Source organism: Convolutriloba macropyga, chromosome 8 (assembly GCF_964194025.1).
Source record: "Convolutriloba macropyga chromosome 8, txConMacr16.3, whole genome shotgun sequence".
Taxonomy (NCBI): domain Eukaryota; kingdom Metazoa; phylum Xenacoelomorpha; order Acoela; family Convolutidae; genus Convolutriloba; species Convolutriloba macropyga.
In genome coordinates, this window is record NC_134475.1 from 67,806,746 (window position 1) to 67,820,597 (window position 13,852).

At 39.8% G+C, this 13,852-nt stretch overlaps 1 protein-coding gene across 1 annotated transcript in view; it reads right to left on the reverse strand.

The window, feature by feature from the left end:
• LOC142344940 (sodium channel and clathrin linker 1-like) overlaps positions 1-13,852 on the reverse strand; it is a 364,638-nt gene that overhangs the window by 269,725 nt on the left and 81,061 nt on the right. The window lies entirely within an intron of this gene.

Sequence of the window (13,852 nt, forward strand, 5' to 3'; positions counted from 1 at the left end):
TAGAATTTGTCTTTCGTTCAACCCAAATTCCAGAAACGCCGAAAGGAACATAAGAAACGCCTGGGACAAGGGTCACCTCAAAGACCGCAGTGATTACGTGATTTGGCACGACACCTTGAACAACTCCATCGCCCCTCACAAACGACAACAGGCCGTGTGATGTAGAGTTGTGTGCCTTTTTACAACGTCATTCGGATAGAATCATGGCGATAGTTTACTGTCAAAGGTATGGCGCAAAAAACATTTTAAAACAGCTGTTAAAATCGGGAATTTTAGTGATCCAGTCAACCAAGCATTTGGTGTCAAGACTGAAGCAAAAGAACACCAACATCATAAGCAGATACTTGAAAAAGACGAACAAATTCTATCATTAGATGTAAAAAGTTTATACACCAACGTTCCCGTAAAGGAAGCCAATAACATTGCCCTGCGATCGCTTTATGCTAGGGACGATAAACCAGACATACCTAGAACAATGAAACGTCTGCTTGAATTAGCCGTTACCAACATCCATTTCAAATGCAATGAGAGTTGGTAATGTCAAAAAGACGGACTCGCAATAGGTGCATCGCTAGCGGTGATTTTGGCAAGACTTTGGGTGAAATCGTGGGAGCCACAACTGAAATTACAGAAACATAAATGTAAAACCAACACACAATCTAGCACTTGTGGCAATTGCGAACACAGTGTGACAACGCGTTCGAGGGATGTTGAGTGTGAAGTTTGTAATAGTTGGTTCCACGCAAAATCTCAGCAAATCAGTAAACATAGCTGGCAGATTGCCAGAAAATAGCCGCAATAGCTTTGTAGATCTGCAGTCTCAAAAAACAGAAAAAAAGACAGACCAATAAAATTCGTCTTTTCATTGAAGGCTGATATGTTATATATTTTTTGATTTAAAATCTGTGTTTTTGCTGCCTCTATTAGCTGCTCTCCAATAACCTTCAATAAGTGTGTCACACACCCATTTGACCTTATCTCTTTGAATTAAAGTAAATAAAATTCAATTTCAAAGTGAGGAAGTCATTTTTGAGCGTGAGGTAAGTCAAGTGTGACCAAAAAATTAAAAACGCGAATGAACAGAAAAACTCGCTCCACTAAGAGCAAAAAATGACGTCACACATGCACTTCATTTGAAATTGCATGTACGAATGAAAAAGCATATTTAAGTGGTTGTGACGTCATATGTAAGTAACAAAATCATGACGACGAAATAAAAAAAAACCAAGTGAAGGCCAAATATAGCCTCAGTTATCGCTGTGCAGCTATTAATAAAGAATATGATAGCATGGAAAACCAGTTCTGGATGTGCTCATTCTGTCGTAAAAATGATTAAACTGACATTAAACATTCGTCCGAAACTAAAGTTTTTCTAAGATATGTCGACGATATTGTGAGAACAGTTAGAGGTGACACAAAAGAGCTGTTAGATGCGGTCAATAACCTCGATCCAAATCTCCAACCTACATTAGAAGCAACAGATGATAAAAACAGTTTACCATTTCTGGACATGTCAATTAGCGTACAACCGGAGGGGAACTTTTTTTGCACATGGTATCAAAAACCATCAGATACTGGAACAATTTTGAACTATCAAAGCTGTGCACCCCTACAACATAACAAAAGCATAATACAGGCAACAATACACTGCCTGTTTTGAGCCATTAGCAACTGGAAAGCTTTCCTTGAAGCATTGACAACAAATGAAAATATTTGGGAAGGTTTTCAATATCCTAGGCATTGGGTAGGGAATATTGTCAAGGATACAATTAACCAGCTGCGAATGAAAGAACAAAGAAAGGGACATAGATATAACGCGGGTGTAGGTGTAAAACAACAGGAAAAAACTGAGAAGCAACAATTTGTACTACAGTTCAGAGGCAACATCTCTAATGAATTTGTGAAGAGGCAACATTTCTAATGAATTTGTGAACAAAATTCATCCTGTACAGACGATTTTCACCACTCGGAAACTAAGAGCTGTTTACCTAGCCTCAAGTCTAGCTTTGGTAGGGATCTCAAATCCCACGTGGTGTATGAACTCACTTGTACTGGATGCAAATCGATCTATGTAGGGCAGAAATGCCGACATTTTACCACAAGGGTTGCAGAGTATGCCAAGGCGGACTCACCCATGGGAGTACATGCAATCGAGTGCAACGGTGATAAAACAACTTTCTAGTGGAAGCTATGAGACCATTGCAGCAACCAATCTAAGTTAATGTCACTAGAGGCGCTCTAACGAAAATGTCAATTTTAAAATTTTACTAAACCAAAGTAAGTTTAAAGCAATATATGTAGGTTGTTTAATAAAAAACTTTTCGATATGCATCTGCTACATCAAGTCAAAAATGTGTTTTTACTCCGATGTAAATATTTTGTAGATACGATTGTAGATACGAAGAAAACCGTTTTAAAATTCCTTGAATTATTGATTTTAGTGATTTGCATTTTAATTTCTGGCTTTTCATTTTAGCATTTTGTATTGTTTATAACCTGACGATGAACTCAGAGTTCAAAAACGTTCGTAAGAAAGTTTTAAGTTGTTAATGTTTTTTTCAATCTAGAATTTGTAAAAGGAATTTTATTATATTTTTGTGAGGTATTTTTTCTCTAAATGTTCGCGGTTGACTTTTCCTACTTTGTTCTGTGGTAAGCGAGTAACTCGCTTCTGAAGAGAAGAAGGAACTGTTAATTGAAAATCAATTTGACATTTGATTAAAAAACAAACGTTTGTGAACATTGCGTCACATTTGCAATTTCAGTTACATTTAATAGACCAAAAAATTTAAAATCTTTATTCCAGAGTTTTTGAAATTCCGGGTATTTTGTGTTCATTTCCCGAAAGGAGTTTTTACTTTCATTCCTATCTGTTGTTATCCTTTACTTGTTGGGGTTGACACAATTTTGAAATATCTTGTTCCAGAACAATTTTTGTATTTCAAAAGTCAAACTTTTTGCATTTGAACAAATGCATCAATGTCAATTCCCGCCCGGCTCTTTACTTGTCCTGCATATTTTGTTGCCGTTTTATCTTTATGAGGTGGATCGCTTCAAATGTCATTAAATCTTCAACCCCGCAACATGGGTCGAAAATGTCACTTTCATTTATGCACTGTACCACAAACATTCAACGAGGTAAAAGAAACCAATTTGTCAAATTAAAATACTTCCAATAATTAAAACAAACGTTTTCGAACTTTACGTTCATCGTCAGGTTAAAAATGTTTTACAAATTTTTAAAAGATAAATAAAAAAGTATTTACATTTGTCTGAGACCACAACTCTAGGAACTATTCTAAAATATTCATTCGAAAATTTTCCAATATATATACAATAGTAAGCCTATTTGCAGCTCATATTTACATCGGTTATCAATTTATTTAAAAACATTCCTATTCAGGATTTTTCGATTTTGGCCATGTTCTTGTTTTTTTAGGGTTATTCCCAATTTGCCCTGTCGTACTTTATTATTTTGCGGTGGTGGTTCGCGTTGCGAGTATGCAGACGGAATGTTTATGAACGATTCGCGGAGCGAAATTTACTTTAACTTTTGTTTCGCTTACTTGCGGAGCGGGAGAACAAGAAGCAGTTTTGCAAACTGAGTTGAATTGCATAAATTGAGAGGAATGAATTAAACAGATTGGAGCCACTTGGGCACAGCATGAATACGTGATCAGACATGTCTGATCACGAAGCGGGAAACTATCAGACAACGGAATGAAATGATAAGATAAACAAATTGAACAAATTAATGAAGGTGAAAGTAATTGAACTAGTTTAATACAAGGTCCCCGGTTAAATAGATAATATCAATATATTTGCTGGTTATCATAACTGAAAAAATACGGTGATTGATACAATATAAAGTGTCTTTTCAGTTTTTTGAGTTTTACATGGTACAATCGTCATTTTCCTGATCTTGTTCTTCTGCATCAAGAGCAGTCATAGATCGAGCCAATGTCGGGTTGTCCCTTTCTAGTAAAGGTACATTTCGTACCGCGGGAGGCGAGACAGAACCAATTTGTGGTGACACGTTTCGCTCTTCGGGTTGTGTCTCCAAAATTTGTTGCACCGATTCGATAACGGTGACAGGGGGTGCAAAATTTTCGACATCACCCGCTCGTCGGGGTCGTTTAGGTGGTGGTAGAATGTCTGATCCTTGCGGTGACGTTTCAAAACCGTAATATGACGGGCTTCGCCTATTACGGTCAGAAGATCGTTTGGAAGATGCTGTTGCGGGTGGATCAGTGGGCGCGTTTGTAGTTGGTTCGCGGATTTCGAGTGGAGGTTGAGCGTTTCGGATCGCAGCGGAGTTTGGTAATTTTGGGACGCGCCCCCGCATTGCGCGAGAAATGTTGGAGCGTTGTGAAGATACTCCGCTGCCCGGCTCTCTCTTCCTATGCTTCATCTTTTTATCACCCTTTTGCTTTCGGGTGAACTCCTTAATGTGGCTGTGGATCAGCTCTTCAACTATCTTCTCCCCAGCACGTGGCCCGCGTCTGTCGGCATAAACTTTTAATGGAGTCTGTCTCTCCTGATGGGTGCCAAATTTGGCAATATCGCTATTGCGGACGGTGACAATTTGTTTGCCCGGCTCCTTGAAGGTCGATGTAGTCGGGCTTACTTTTAAGATGTGCGATCCGGGGGCGAGAACTTCATAGAGGCCTTCAAGTTTCTTCTTGGATCGTCTTTTGCCGTGGATTTTGCGAGCCAAGTTTAGCTCGACCGATCGTTCTTTTAGGGGAATGGGGCGGATTGCTTTCGTTTTCAGAAATCGGGATTCGCCATCCGTGCTCTCTCTCTCTCTCTCTCTCTTGCGTTTGCTTCCGTTGTGGCGCGTGTCATGCCCTTTTCAACTTCTATGTCGCTTCTGTAGCCACTGATCCATTTGTCATCGGGCAATATTTCCTCCGGCATCACTGTTTCTTCGTCTAAATAGTGGTTTATAATACCCTTATACGACAAATTCATTAAATTCGGTTTAGTTGCAATCACGCTTAGCGGGGTATTAGGTTTTCTCCCAAAATGTGCTTCGAAGGGCGAGATCTTTGTTGTTCTTTGTTTACATATTCGCAATTGGTGAATGATTATCTTTAATGCATGTTTTACATGAAAGGCGTGTGCAGCTAATTTCTCTTCTTTGATACATGCAAGTCTATTCTTAATTGTTTGAATTAATCGTTCCACCAACCCAATAGCACGGTGATCATTTACAAGCGCTTCAATAATTTCAATGTTGTTTTTATTGCAAAAAGTCTTTACTTGATGTCCAATGAAGCATTTAGCTTGGTCTAAACGAATAGATCTTGGTATTCCGTGAGTTTCGATGTACATATCCAAAAATTTTTAGAACATTGGGTCCATTAGCTTTTTCATACACATATGCAGTTTGATATTTAGAAAAACGATCAATTGCTGCCAAAAAATAAACTTCATTGTTCTTTTCATCAAAAATTGGTCCCCCAAAATCAATTTGAATTTCTTGATTAGGTTCAACACATGGTATATGAGGGGTAAATTGCTTAGCGGGAATTACGGATTTTAGATTCTTACCGATTGCTGTGCACGGTTTGCACTCAGTGGCCTTGACTATTAGCTCCCGATGCATGTAAGGCCACCAGCAATGTGTTGCCATACAAATCATGCCCCATGTACCTGGATGACTGGCATGAATGTCATCTGTAAGTGCTTCGCGAAGTTCGTTGGGGATGGCTACCTTCTCGTCTATGCATACGCACCCCGAGCGCACGTGAAGGTCCCTCCAGTACGAATGTATATACGGGTTGATGGCTTTTAATCGGGCTTCGTTATTTGTCAGTATACAATCCCTGACTTCTTTTAGGACGGCATCTTTACTAGTGAGGGAAGCGATGAGCGATTTACTGAAGATCTTTGATACTATGTAATCAAACGTAGGGACGTGCGGGCTCGGCGTTAACGGTGTACTAGCGTTTGAAGAATGGGTAGGGGATGTTGGGGTTATGTTGTGGGCCATGCTTGTTGTCGGCGGACTACTAATGTTTTGCGGGCGTTATTTGCTGAGCGGGGTGTAGAAGTTGAATTTGATCGCGTACTCGCGGTGCGCGTGACGTTTTCACTAGTTGATGGTTGATTCGCTGCGCGGGATGTATCATTGAATCGCACTCGGGTTATCCTTTTCTTTGACGGCATACTGTTAGCTATTAAATTGATATCTTTAATTATGGATGATGTTTTAGTTGAGTTTTTGAGAGTAGAAGAATGCAACTGAATTCTGGATCGACAAGGGGCAAAAAGCACTGATTTGATTTCTGGGTGGTGACTTTTTGAGTTATTTGCGGAATGTGATTCGATTGGCGGGATTTGTAATTGAGTAATTTGATGCTTGTGCTGCGCGTATGCCACTTTATTCCTAATTTGGATTAATTGTTTGTTATTACTGGTGTTTTGCAGAGCGAGAGAAGTGCTAAGTGGATTTTGAGACGCGAGTGGTGCATATTTTAAATTGTTTAATTGGTAACTACTATTTGAGGTATGATCTCCCGGGGCGAGTGAATGGCTAAATACATGTTCGCATACTTGCGTAGCGCGTGTGCTAATTGAATTTATTGATCTATTAAGAGACTCAATTTTAGGTGTAAATTTGTGTGCGGAGATATGTGTCTCAAATTTAGGTGTGTTTTGCGGGTCAAGTGAATGATTTGTTAGTAACTGGTGTAAACGTGATGTGGGGTGTTTAGTTTTTAATTCTAATGTGTTAATTGAATTCGAGATGAGTTTCAACTTTGCGACTATAAATTCTTCATCGTATGTGGAGACCTTTTTAGCTTTTTGAGATGGATTGCGAGAAATATAATCTACCAAACCCATTTTTGCCCCCGGAAGGTGTTCAATATCAAATTGAAAAGGAAGAAGACGATCTACCCATCGGGTTAATCTACTGTTGTAGGATTTATTAGATCGGTGTTCTTTCATAATTGAGAGAAGTTCTCTGTGATCAGTGATTACTTTAAATTGTTTTCCGTACAAATAATTTTTGAAATATTCTGTGGACCAGACTACACCCAAAAGTTCAAGTTCATTTACGCTATAGCGCTCCTCACATGAGTTTAGGAATCGAGACGCGAACGCAATCGGTTTCCACCCATCTACAGTTAGTTGCTCGAGTGCCGCACCAAGACCTGACCGAGATGCGTCGCATTTCACGCGTGTTTCGAGTTGCGGGTTGTAGTGACTATTAGCCGTAGCGTTCGCTATGCGGGTTTTTATTTCTTGAAAACAATTTTCATGTTCGGTCGTCCAAATGAATTTGGAAGACTTTCTCAATAGCGGACGAAGGGGGTGGCTTATTTGGGCTAAGTTTGGGATAAATTTACCAATATAATGAACGGATCCCAGAAATGAACGGAGTTTCTTTAATGTTTTCGGTGCATCAAGAGCCAAAATTGCCGCAGTTTTAGATTCGAGCGGCGAGATACCCTCTTGTGATATATGATACCCAAGCCAGTCAATTTCCAGTTTTCCAAAGTGACATTTAGGTAATTTTATCCTAAGATTTTCATCATCTAAACGTTTTAAGCACTTCATGACGTAATTTTTGTGACTATTCAGAGAACCTTTGCTAACAATTATGATATCATCCAAAAAGCAATATGTATTTTCCAATCCAAATAAAGTATAATCCATAGCTTTTTGAAATTCTGCTGGCATGTCTGTAAGTCCGTAAAATCCTGTTTGAAATCTATATGTGCCAGTCATATCACCACTAATTATATTAAAATTGCAATGATTAGCTGAGCGAAATCTACTTTAACTTTTGTTTCGCTTACTTGCGGAGCGGGAGAACAAGAAGCAGTTTTTCAAACTGAATTGAATTGCATAAATTGAGAGGAATGAATTAAACAGATTGGAGCCACTTGGGCACAGCATGAATACGTGATCAGACATGTCTGATCACGAAGCGGGAAACTATCAGACAACGGAATGAAATGATAAGATAAACAAATTGAACAAATTAATGAAGGTGAAAGTAATTGAACTAGTTTAAGACATCAAATAAATTTTACTGCAATGATTAAATAAAATGAATAAGTATACCATCAGGTATCACATACCCTTCGCAGCAAGAAGAAAAATTGTAATATACAATTTTTCAAATATACTTAATAATAACAATATTTACAAATTAATACAAGGTCCCCGGTTAAATAGATAATATCAATATATTTGCTGGTTATCATAACTGAAAAAATACGGTGATTGATACAATATAAAGTGTCTTTTCAGTTTTTTGAGTTTTACATGGTACAATCGTCATTTTCCTGATCTTGTTCTTCTGCATCAAGAGCAGTCATAGATCGAGCCAATGTCGGGGTGTCCGTTTCTACTAAAGGTACATTTGTACCGCGGGAGGCGAGACAGAACCAATTTGTGGTGACACGTTTCGCTCTTCGGGTTGTGTCTCCAAAATTTGTTGCACCGATTCGATAACGGTGACAGGGGGTGCAAAATTTTCGACATCACCCGCTCGTCGGGGTCGTTTAGGTGGTGGTAGAATGTCTGATCCTTGGGGTGACGTTTCAAAACCGTAATATGACGGGCTTCGCCTATTACGGTCAGAAGATCGTTTGGAAGATGCTGTTGCGGGTGGATCAGTGGGCGCGTTTGTAGTTGGTTCGCGGATTTCGAGTGGAGGTTGAGCGTTTCGGATCGCAGCGAAGTTTGGTAATTTTGGGACGCGCCCCCGCATTGCGCGAGAAATGTTGGAGCGTTGTGAAGATACTCCGCTGCCCGGCTCTCTCTTCCTATGCTTCATCTTTTTATCACCCTTTTGCTTTCGGGTGAACTCCTTAATGTGGCTGTGGATCAGCTCTTCAACTATCTTCTCCCCAGCACGTGGCCCGCGTCTGTCGGCATAAACTTTTAATGGAGTCTGTCTCTCCTGATGGGTGCCAAATTTGGCAATATCGCTATTGCGGACGGTGACAATTTGTTTGCCCGGCTCCTTGATGGTCGATGTAGTCGGGCTTACTTTTAAGATGTGCGATCCTGGGGCGAGAACTTCATAGAGGCCTTCAAGTTTCTTCTTGGATCGTCTTTTGCCGTGGATTTTGCGAGCCAAGTTTAGCTCGACCGATCGTTCTTTTAGGGGAATGGGGCGGATTGCTTTCGTTTTCAGAAATCGGGATTCGCCATCCGTGCTCTCTCTCTCTCTCTCTTGCGTTTGCTTCCGTTGTGGCGCGTGTCATGCCCTTTTCAACTTCTATGTCGCTTCTGTAGCCACTGATCCATTTGTCATCGGGCAATATTTCCTCCGGCATCACTGTTTCTTCGTCTAAATAGTGGTTTATAATACCCTTATACAACAAATTCATTAAATTCGGTTTAGTTGCAATCACGCTTAGCGGGGTATTAGGTTTTCTCCCAAAATGTGCTTCGAAGGGCGAGATCTTTGTTGTTCTTTGTTTACATATTCGCAATTGGTGAATGATTATCTTTAATGCATGCTTTACATGAAAGGCGTGTGCAGCTAATTTCTCTTCTTTGATACATGCAAGTCTATTCTTAATTGTTTGAATTAATCGTTCTACCAACCCAATAGCACGGTGATCATTTACAGGCGCTTCAATAATTTCAATGTTGTTTTTATTGCGAAAAGTCTTTACTTGATGTCCAATTAAGCATTTAGCTTGGTCTAAACGAATAGATCTTGGTATTCCGTGAGTATCGATGTACATATCCAAAAATTTTAGAACATTGGGTCCATTAGCTTTTTCATACACATATGCAGTTGGATATTTAGAAAAACGATCAATTGCTGCCAAAAAATAAACTTCATTGTTCTTTTCATCAAAAATTGGTCCCCCAAAATCAATTTGAATTTCTTGATTAGGTTCAACACATGGTATATGAGGGGTAAATTGCTTAGCGGGAATTACGGATTTTAGATTCTTACCGATTGCTGTGCACGGTTTGCACTCAGTGGCCTTGACTATTAGCTCCCGATGCATGTAAGGCCACCAGCAATGTGTTGCCATACAAATCATGCCCTATGTACCTGGATGACTGGCATGAATGTCATCTGTAAGTGCTTCGCGAAGTACGTTGGGGATGGCTACCTTCTCGTCTATGCATACGCACCCCGAGCGCACGTGAAGGTCCCTCCAGTACGAATGTATATACGGGTTGATGGCTTTTAATCGGGCTTCGTTATTTGTCAGTATACAATCCCTGACTTCTTTTAGGACGGCATCTTTACTAGTGAGGGAAGCGATGAGCGATTTACTGAAGATCTTTGATACTATGTAATCAAACGTAGGGACGTGCGGGCTCGGCGTTAACGGTGTACTAGCGTTTGAAGAATGGGTAGGGGATGTTGGGGTTATGTTGTGGGCCATGCTTGTTGTCGGCGGACTACTAACGTTTTGCGGGCGTTGATTTGCTGAGCGGGGTGTAGAAGTTGAATTTGATCGCGTACTCGCGGTGCGCGTGACGTTTTCACTAGTTGATGGTTGATTCGCTGCGCGGGATGTATCATTGAATCGCACTCGGGTTATCCTTTTCTTTGACGGCATACTGTTAGCTATTAAATTGATATCTTTAATTATGGATGATGTTTTAGTTGAGTTTTTGAGAGTAGAAGAATGCAACTGAATTCTGGATCGACAAGGGGCAAAAAGCACTGATTTGATTTCTGGGTGGTGACTTTTTGAGTTATTTGCGGAATGTGATTCGATTGGCGGGATTTGTAATTGAGTAATTTGATGCTTGTGCTGCGCGTATGCCACTTTATTCCTAATTTGGATTAATTGTTTGTTATTACTGGTGTTTTGCAGAGCGAGAGAAGTGCTAAGTGGATTTTGAGACGCGAGTGGTGCATATTTTAAATTGTTTAATTGGTAACTACTATTTGAGGTATGATCTCCCGGGGCGAGTGAATGGCTAAATACATGTTCGCATACTTGCGTAGCGCGTGTGCTAATTGAATTTATTGATCTATTAAGAGACTCAATTTTAGGTGTAAATTTGTGTGCGGAGATATGTGTCTCAAATTTAGGTGTGTTTTGCGGGTCAAGTGAATGATTTGTTAGTAACTGGTGTAAACGTGATGTGGGGTGTTTAGTTTTTAATTCTAATGTGTTAATTGAATTCGAGATGAGTTTCAACTTTGCGACTATAAATTCTTCATCGTATGTGGAGACCTTTTTAGCTTTTTGAGATGGATTGCGAGAAATATAATCTACCAAACCCATTTTTGCCCCCGGAAGGTGTTCAATATCAAATTGAAAAGGAAGAAGACGATCTACCCATCGGGTTAATCTACTGTTGTAGGATTTATTAGATCGGTGTTCTTTCATAATTGAGAGAAGTGCTCTGTGATCAGTGATTACTTTAAATTGTTTTCCGTACAAATAATTTTTGAAATATTCTGTGGACCAGACTACACCCAAAAGTTCAAGTTCATTTACGCTATAGCGCTCCTCACATGAGTTTAGGAATCGAGACGTGAACGCAATCGGTTTCCACCCATCTACAGTTAGTTGCTCGAGTGCAGCACCAAGACCTGACCGAGATGCGTCGCATTTCACGCGTGTTTCGAGTTGCGGGTTTTAGTGACTATTAGCCGTAGCGTTCGCTATGCGGACTTTTATTTCTTGAAAACAATTTTCATGTTCGGTCGTCCAAATGAATTTGGAAGACTTTCTCAATAGCGGACGAAGGGGGTGGCTTATTTGGGCTAAGTTTGGGATAAATTTACCAATATAATGAACGGATCCCAGAAATGAACGGAGTTTCTTTAATGTTTTCGGTGCATCAAGAGCCAAAATTGCCGCAGTTTTAGATTCGAGCGGCGAGATACCCTCTTAACCTCTTGTGATATATGATACCCAAGCCAGTCAATTTCCAGTTTTCCAAAGTGACATTTAGGTAAATTTATCCTAAGATTTTCATCATCTAAACGTTGTAAGCACTTCATGGCGTAATTTTTGTGACCATTCAGAGAACCTTTGCTAACAATTATGATATCATCCAAAAAGCAATATGTATTTTCCAATCCAATTAAAGTATAATCCATAGCTTTTTGAAATTCTGCTGGCATGTCTGAAAGTCCGTAAAATCCTGTTTGAAATCTATATGTGCCAGTCATATCACCACTAATTATATTAAAATTGCAATGATTAGCTGTATTAACATCTAAATTCAATTGACTGTAAGCATATTTCAGATCGATCGTAGAAAAATAAGTTGTGTTTTGCGAGGCGGGAGCGCTTATTTGTTGAGAGATTGATTCAATGAGCGTATCAATATTCGGCATTTGATATTTGTTTTTGTGGATAGCTTTATTCAAAATTTTTGAATCCAATGCAAGCTTTATCGTTTGGTCTTTTTTAACAGTTACCACAATAGGTGAAATGAAATAATTATCTGGGCAACTCGACAATTTTATGATATGTTTTTCGGCTAGTAATTTCCGAAGTTCTGTATTAACTTTGTCTTGGAGATTGATAGGAATTCGTCTACCTTTTTGGTGTCCAGCTTGGAAGTTCTTGTGAAATTTAGATTTTGCTACATGAATTTTTGATCGTCCGATGCGTGATACAAACCCAGGGAATTTTGTGGCTATTTGCTGATGACGCAATGGCCATTTGTGGCTATTTGCTAAATTCCGATGACGCAATGTTATTGACAGAATTACCTTTTTGAAGTGTTGATTGCTTTACTGCAAGTCCAAGTTGGTCGAACAAATCACGACCAATTAAGGACTTTAGGCCGTCAGCAACAACAGTGAAGATTGCAGTGTTGCATACCCATCCTTTGCTTGTGATCGGAGCTTGGATTTTTCCCAGTACCTGTATTGGCTCGTTGGAGAAGTTTCGTAATTGTGTTGGTGATGATTCGTGGATCCAGAAAGCGCGGGGGTTGTTCTGAACTACTTGCGACGCGAGTGAATGATGCAATATACTACAAGCACTCCCGGAGTCCACGAGTAGAGTAGTATTAATGTTTCCAATCTTGAGTGGCATATTGAGGGGTTCAATTTTCCCTACTGTGGAGTCAATCATGGCAACTGTGTTGTCTTCTTCGCCGCTGCTGTAATCAGATTCATAGAGTTTTGGCGGTTGAACAAAGTTTACTGAGTCCTCTGGGTGTGGGTCATCTTCCACCACCCGAACCATCTTTTTCTTGGGATCTTGTGGTTTTGAGTTGATGATCTTTTGTTGTTTGCGGCAGACCTTCGCAAAGTGGTTTAATAATCCGCAATTATTGCACGTCTTTCCTTTTGCGATGCATTTTTCGCGATGATTTGGGAGCCAAACTCCACCACAATTGGAACAGTTGAGTGTTGATCTATTATTCTGTCTTGCAGCATTGTTGTTGTTCTGCCAATACGGCCTTCGTGAATTGTTATTGAACTGTACGGCATTTACGTTCACCGGGACAACAATTTTATTATGTTGTTGAATTTGGTGTTGATTTCGCATCCCGAGTTCCATATTGATTGCCAAATCCAATGCTTGACGCGGTTCCACAGTCTGTTTTAGTAGCTCTTTTTGGATCTCAGGGTCGATCAGATTTGTGATGAACACATCGCGTATCAGAGTTTCTTCTTTGTTCTCGAAGTCGCAGTTTTCTGCCAGTTCTTTTAGTTTGCCGTAGAAATGTTCGACAGTTTCCCCCCTGAGTTGTTTTGTGATCAGAAAGACGTGTCTATCAAATGTTATGTTACGCGGGCGAATGAATGCTTCTTCTACGATTTTCCAGAAGTTAAGAGTTGATAGTGTATCTATCATAATGTGTGGGTTCTTACAATTCAAGATACGGCGTCCCTCTATTCCAATACTCAAGTAGAGGAGAGATACCGATTTTC